This window comes from Sipha flava, unplaced genomic scaffold (assembly GCF_003268045.1).
Source record: "Sipha flava isolate LNK unplaced genomic scaffold, YSA_version1 550_pilon_pilon, whole genome shotgun sequence".
NCBI lineage: Eukaryota > Metazoa > Arthropoda > Insecta > Hemiptera > Aphididae > Sipha > Sipha flava.
The window spans coordinates 132,891-140,890 of NW_020273533.1; positions in this window are offsets into that span (position 1 = coordinate 132,891).

Consider the following 8,000-nt stretch of genomic DNA (forward strand, 5'->3'; position numbering starts at 1 on the left):
CTATGATAAAAAACTTAAGATGTTGTGAAAAAATAAGTTTTTTTACTTTTAATTTAAAAAAATATACATACAAATTATTCTTTTTTATCTTTCTTGATTATTCACAGTTAATTGGCTCTAATTTAAAACTAAAACCAGATAAAACATAGTTTATAAGTTTCTTTCTTTCTTTTTGATCTTTTGGTAATTTAATTTATAAGCCAGTTAATTTGTTTGTATTTTTATTTTTGAAACAAAAATAATTCAGTAGTGTATTAAAAACAATACAACAATTTTATTTCGCAAAGCATATTATTTTATATTTTAAATAATAAAACAGAATAAATACAGTTTTTTAAATAATTTGAATTAACTTTTTATTTTATTAACTATAAACAATCTTTGAAAATTTTAAAACTGTTGACTATCTTCGAAATATCTACCATCAAATATATTACCTAATATATGCTTTTAATTTTAATGTGCCTATTCCTTGGACACTGTTGTGAACGAAAGTATATTTTAACCACTGCATAACTCATGTTTTATTACGTATTATGTAGGTCGGTTTTCTAATCGCTTGTTCATATTTGTATTGTAGTTAAATTACATCCTGTTAAGTTAAATTTAACAAATTATTCTAAGTACACAATGAGGTAGGTTAGAAAATCTAGTTTTTAATAATGTAGGTTGTTTTTTGCTGTGAAATTACTAATAAATAACTGGTGTCAATAATTGGAAGCAATATTATTTAATTTTGTTGAAAAGTTATGGAAAGTGTAACTCTTCTTTCTATCATAGTATTTTGAGACAATCTATGAGTTTAGATCAATGTTTACTTTCTTTTAAATTGTTGTTGGCATTTTGAATGATTAACTTAATTATTAGATTATGGAATAAAAATTAATTATATGTGCTTTAATACTCAATGTCATACTACATAATTTTTCAATATAGTAGAACTAACTAAACCCTATAGTTTTTATAGTTTAATTTAATTACTTATTATTATCACTATACAATTTATATGACTGTAAATTTTGTAAGATGAAAAAAACATGTCTGTTATTCATTCTGTTTGAGTAATAAATTAGAGAATTATCTGAATTGATTCTAATGAAATAAGGATATTCAGAAAATATTTTTCTTCCCGGTCTTATAAATTTTGAGATTGTTTAGGATTATGTGACATTGGACTAAAATAATCCATTAAACATCTGCTATAAAAATAAAGTCTTTTTTCAAAACTCACGATTTCATCATTACTATCCGTATTAACTAATGTTGACGTATTTGATGGAGATCATTTAGTGAAATTAAAAGTATATATGACATTATAGACGGCACAACACGTGATTTTAGATTTTTATTTGTTATCAATAGTATCAATATTTTCTTCATCTGCATTTCAGACCGGAGTTCCATAAATTGAGAAATTTATAAAACTGCTATCATTATCATAAAATCTACATTGTTACGAGTCGATACACTTGACATACATTCGTGGTTATAACCAAACATAAACACATAAAGATAAAACAAATTCTGTAAATATATTTTCACCGTAGCTAATATTTTATTAACACGCTGGTTTTGTTCGTATGAGTTTTCTGGCTCCGTATTTTCAGGAAGTTCTTGTTTTGGAGTTTAGGGTCTTCCGTGAACCTAAAATAAATCAATGGAAGTATTGATATACATAATATATCAAGGAATGTCTATAGTTTTATAACAGTATAAATATATTTTCCACCTAATCGATAGACAGATAGAAAATTACAAGTATATAATTTACTTTTCTATTAATACAACCTTACTGTAATGTTGAACAAATCTTATGAATATTGCTTTATCTTTTTATTTTAAATTAAAATCTTTCCAATTGTTTCTAATAGATTTAAAAATCTAAATTGTATTTATACATAAAGACAAGTTTGAAATTAATAAATTAAAAATATATTTGAATTATTACTCTAGGAATATTTATCTAAAGCAAAAACTATTAAAGGAATACTACATTTCTTAAAAATTAAAGACTTATCATATAAGTATAACTACTCACATGAGTATCAGGTAGTGTACTATTTAATGGAATCCATGTAGATGCCGTTATTTGTCGTGTTTCTGGTTCAGTTATTTTATTAAAAAGTGATCGATTACTTACATTATCGTAGATTCGATGTACGTATAAGTAATACCACTCCGATAATTATTCATGTATTTTTTAATTCTTCTATTTGTAATGTGAAAAAATCAAATAGTATTTTTTTATTTAAAATAATTGAATTATCGAGTAAAATATTTTTACTTTGAAAATAAATAATTAAATTTATAGAAAATGACACACTAGTTCCAAAGCATGTTGAATTATTATAAGTTTCAATATGCCTAAAATATTCCCCTAATCTACGAGACGGTTCATTTAGTTCCACATTATTTGAGTTTAAAATAAAGATCATATAAATACAATTCCTTAAATAAAAAATTAGAATTTTCTGTTTACGCTAAAAACATGGTGAGTATGGTAAACATTATGATGAAGGCTATTCGTCTATTTTTTTGACTGATTTTTACACACTATTATATTGTTCTAAATTAATCTGTATTAGTTAAAAGTGCAATTAATCATTAAGCCTAAATTCAGCTTAACGAAACTTAACGATTTGTGAATGATATTAGATTTGTAAAACAAAAGACAAAATTTTAAACCGAACAAGTTAGTTTTTATATAGTTGCTTAAGTTACCTGTAGCAGAGGTTCCCAAACTTCTTATAGCACGACCCATTTGGGAAATTATTTCAATTTTGACGACTCAAAATAATATCATTGACCTTTTTTTTTTGCTGTTTTCATTATTTTAAATTGAAGAAAAGTATTATATTTATAAAAAAAAGTTTATCAAATGTAATTTAATTAGTAAGTATATAATTTTAATGTGAAGGATGTAATTGTTTCCAATTTTTTATAACTAGATTGATATCCACTTTTTTATTTTGATTGCTTACTTAATTGACTACTTGTTGTAAGCTCATCATCAATTAATTTTCTTTTTTACTCGCTGACTCAGATATTATCTCTGTTTCTTTAATTTTCGCAGAACTTTGTGCCATTGACTTTTTATTTAACCATTTGTCCATAGTAACTGTACAAAAGCACAAAAAAAAAAACCAATTTATTGGCTTTTTAAAAAATAGTAGGTAAGATTTAAACTGCATGCATGTATCGTATTCAATGTACCGTTTGTTACTGAAAAAAAAAACAATTTATTTGAACGTCAAACAGGTACTAATTTGTTTCAAATATATTGCAATATTTTCAATAATCATTAATTTGATTGAGTTGTGTTGATACACACGAGCATAGACATATAAAATAATATTATTATGTCTATAGGTAGCAGTAAATTTGTAATTGTCACAAACGCAGATAAAAATTTATAATAAAACTAACTAAATAATTAAACATCAGCCATAAATAAAAGAAACATATGAAAAATATAACGCGACCCACTAAAAATATAATCGCCACCTACTTTTGGGTCGCGACTCACAGTTTGGGAACTTTTGACCTATAGTGTTGCTATAAGTTACAAAAAAAAAAAGAAAAAAAAAGAATAGCCTAAATTTTTATAATAAATTTTCATGTTTTCACTTAAATTGTATTAAAAATCAAATCAAATAATTTTTCTTCGTAAAAGAAAAAGTTAAAATAAATTTAGAATAAATATGCATTTTACAAAACATATGTTTAAAATTTACAATATAAAAGTAATAAAACTCTAAATACGTAACTCTAATAAGTTACTCTAAGTAATAAACTCTATTATCACTATAAGTGTAGGTATTTTGACTCTTTCAAAATAGATATTTATAAATAATACTATAGTTTATTTGAGACTATAGCAAATATGCTGGTAATTTAATTTGTTACTTTCTAAGTGTATTCGTATTTAAAATATTATTATTACAACGTATTATGTAGTCATATATTTTATGGGGAATGTATTTTTATAATATTACAGTATAGCATTGTAATAAATGATAAAGAAACATAAACCAATGCAACATGATTTTACTTCAGACATTCTTTGGAGCAGTTTTCAATCGAGAATTCAGTAAAAACGCTGTCTAAAAGCAATCAGTTTTTTTTTCAATTTTTCCAGGTCACAACCTTGTTTTAATGATGATGTTTGATAAAATTGCTTAAATGTCTTCGTTTAAATATTTTTTATTTTCTACCATTTTTCTGATTTCCCTTTTAGACATAGATTATAAGTATAATCGAAAGATAATCTAGCAAATGTACAGTGCACAAATATTCAAGTATTTAAATTATAATAAAAATAAACATCCAATATTAAAATTATAATATATGCAATTAAAATCATATTAAATACTTCGTGGACAGCGTTAAAAAACATTCATTTTTGTTACTTAAAAGATACGAGCATAAAATATTTTATTATTATATTATATTTTATTTCAATATAGCTCAATACGTATGTTAACAGATAATAAAATAATACAATTATATATACGCATTAATTAACTAGGTACTGATTGTTTTAATTGAATTTGTATTTTGATAATAATTAACGAAAAATAAAATGATTGTGTTAATTTTTTTTAATTCAATTAATACAATTGAAATTTATGCATAGTACGATTTGTTAAATAATTTATATTGATAAATAACTATTGGAATGGATTCTTAAAGTACAATTTCCTGTACAATATATTAATTGAGCTAACTAATAATATGTTTCAAATGTTTGCACAATTTAATCTATTAATTAAAGTCAAGTAAATCGTCAACGTTTTAATCTAAATATTTATATTGGATAGTGTTGCGTATAGTTTCCGTTTTGGACAATGATTAAAAAATAAAAAAAATTAAAACAAGGTATGATTGTTTCAATTTCAAAATGGTCGCAGATTGAACAAATGCATTGGCAGTTAACAATTTTTCGTGACTATGCAAAAGAAAGACAAATCGTACATACTAAATTAATTATACAATTTGTTAGTTTGAAAATAATCATTAATAGTTTTGAACTCATAGGTACCCAATACACGGGTAGTTAAGACGAATAGAGAACTAAATTGGTTTACAAAAAATACAAAACATTTTGTTGATGGAATTTTGTTAGACTCTGCAACGAATTGGAACACGTATTTTACGCTATATTTGTTGTGGCAAAATTATGATATTGAAATTCCACAATTGAAAAAAAGAAAAGTTTCCAGCAAAATACAATACACAGTACTATAAGTCTTCAAAAAAAGAAGAAATTAAGGTTTTTGTATACTATTCAACATTGAACCATATGATTAGTGGAATTAATATTATATTTAACCAAGAAATAATGAATATGATTCAAAGCATTTGAAATTTATTAATTTTAAATATAAATAGCAATGGCATTTCAATTTTGTCCACAGCATTTGACTTAAATTCTGATATGTTGAAAACAGAAATTATACTTCTTAAACATACCAATAAATTATTGGCAATAATAAACCGAAAGGCGAGAAGATAAAATGCGGTGATTGGATAAATTGGCTTACATAATCAAACTATAGAAGAAAAACTATATTTTGTAGTCTCGTTAAATCATTGAAAACATTTATGGTTATACCAGTAACGAGCTGTTCTTGCGAACGGTTATTTTCCAAGCTCAGTATCGTGAAAACCAAGTTACGCAGTACCATGACACAGGATCGATTAGATGACTTGCTTATTATATTCATTGAGCAAGAACTTGCATAATATTATATTATATTATAAAAATTTAAGATGTAATTGATACATTCAAAAACCTTACTCACGTGGACAAAAGGATGGAGTTGTAAATAGTATAATATAAATAAGGATTTCTTAGATATAAATTGTGTAAGTTTAATTAGTATTTATTTTTATATTTGCATATTAAATTAAATAAATGATTTTTATATTTGCATATTGAATTAAATAAATAACTTATAAAATGTAAAATATTTAATTATACTAGTAGTCTTTAGTACAAGAATCTTTGGTTCACTTTTTTTAAGGGGCTTCCCCTGTGGACAAAGTCTGCGCTCGCCTATGTGTGACAGCTAATAATACTGTGGAAACGCAAAATTAACTACTTATCCAAGTAAAACGTGTGTTTAAAATTCGTAATTAATTTTACAAGTTCTATTGTATTCGGTTAAAAAGGATTTGAATAACAGTACTTATGTCGTATTCGTTCAACATATGTTTTTTAGTTTTCATGGTGATATACGTACGTCGTTTACGACATGCTATTTATGAAATAATTTTACTTTCGTCACCAAATATTTGCTATTACAATGGTTCTCAATATTATAATACAATTATATTTATCGTTGCAAATATGATATATCCGATCTACCCGGTACACATACATAATATTTAATTTTGAGTGGGATTGTAAGCTTTGTAATATTGTTTAACTATAGCCCATAATGGTCTCATATAACATAATCCTATTGAATATAATAACGGTAGGTATAGTCGATACAGTCGATTTTTTTGATTTTTTTAGTAGAAAATAGTTGTCAGTTAATAAAATATTTCTAGTACGATTATTATTTTACGCACGAAGCCCAATCTATACGGTTGTAAAATGTTGGAGATGTTGGAATGTCGGAAAATATAATTTAAATATGTATACTCCTGTATCACCGAAGCTAAATAATAATAATATATGAGAAATTACAACGAATAACGGTTTTGCCATTTGAAGGATTGCTTTCGTGTTCATCAGATTATTATCCCTAGCACCTATACAATATACTGTTAAAAACTCATACATGAGTAAAGAGTTCACATTTTTGTACTTGTGAACCATAATCGGATGGTTAGTTTTTATTGAAGCCACGTAAACGGATTCACGTTTTACTTTGCAATTTATTCAAAGTTTGGATTTCGCATGAATTTCAGTTTATTTACGTTGGAGACATTTCGATACGTATCACGGAAAATTGATAAATGTGATTTATAAAAAACAAAGGGTTGTGTGTTAAAGTTTTGCGGGACTTATATATTATGTTTGATTTTGTACTCCTGTGGAAAAATAGTTAATTAAATGATGTGGACGTGTTAGAAGTTCATAACGTCAGTTTTAAATGTGATAATAATAATTATAATAATAATATCATACTCCCTTAAACGTTTTAATAATCTGATTGTAAATTAAAAATTTTCATATTGTAGTTTTGTTGATTTTTCTTATAAAAATACACGTCTTTTAGTCTTAAAATACTTCACACATCGAGCATGCTATAAATGTTTTATTGTGTATGAATGAATATACATTAAATTAAATCGAAAACATTAAAAATTATTTTCAAAATGTATGTATTAGGTAATTAAATCTATAATTTAAATTTGCTAAAATAATAAGCCATAATGGTTATCCATCACAATATTAGTATGAAAAATATTAAATACATTGAATAATAAAAACTTGAATAGTGCACTTCAGACCGATCCCCATGTATTTAAATAGGCAATATACGTTTTATAGAAATCGGGAAGTTTATAGTTGTGCTAGACTTTAGTGTCATTGACAATATTACATTTTATATGGGGTTAGGTTATTGATTAAACTCAAGCTAAAAACATTTAAATTCGTTTGTGAAAATAACAATTAATAACGCTATACATTATAATTAATAAGTATAAAATATTAAATCAGCATATCTGGTTTACAATTTATTAACAATCGATCTATAGTCGTTTATTAGTAACTCTGGTATTTTATTCGAATATGTAATTTAATCATCAGATCGTAATTAACATTTGAATTATACTTCAACAGTCTTTTACACAAATAATCCATATAATTGAAATAATATAAATGTACAGTTTATGTGTTACGTTGTCTTATGTAAGTCATACGTTCTAAAACTGCTAATGATTATTAATATTATCATTATACTCGTTTAATGATAATTAATGTTTATAAGTAGTAGTCTGATTAAAAACTAAGACAAACAGAATGTCAGTTTACGGTACGA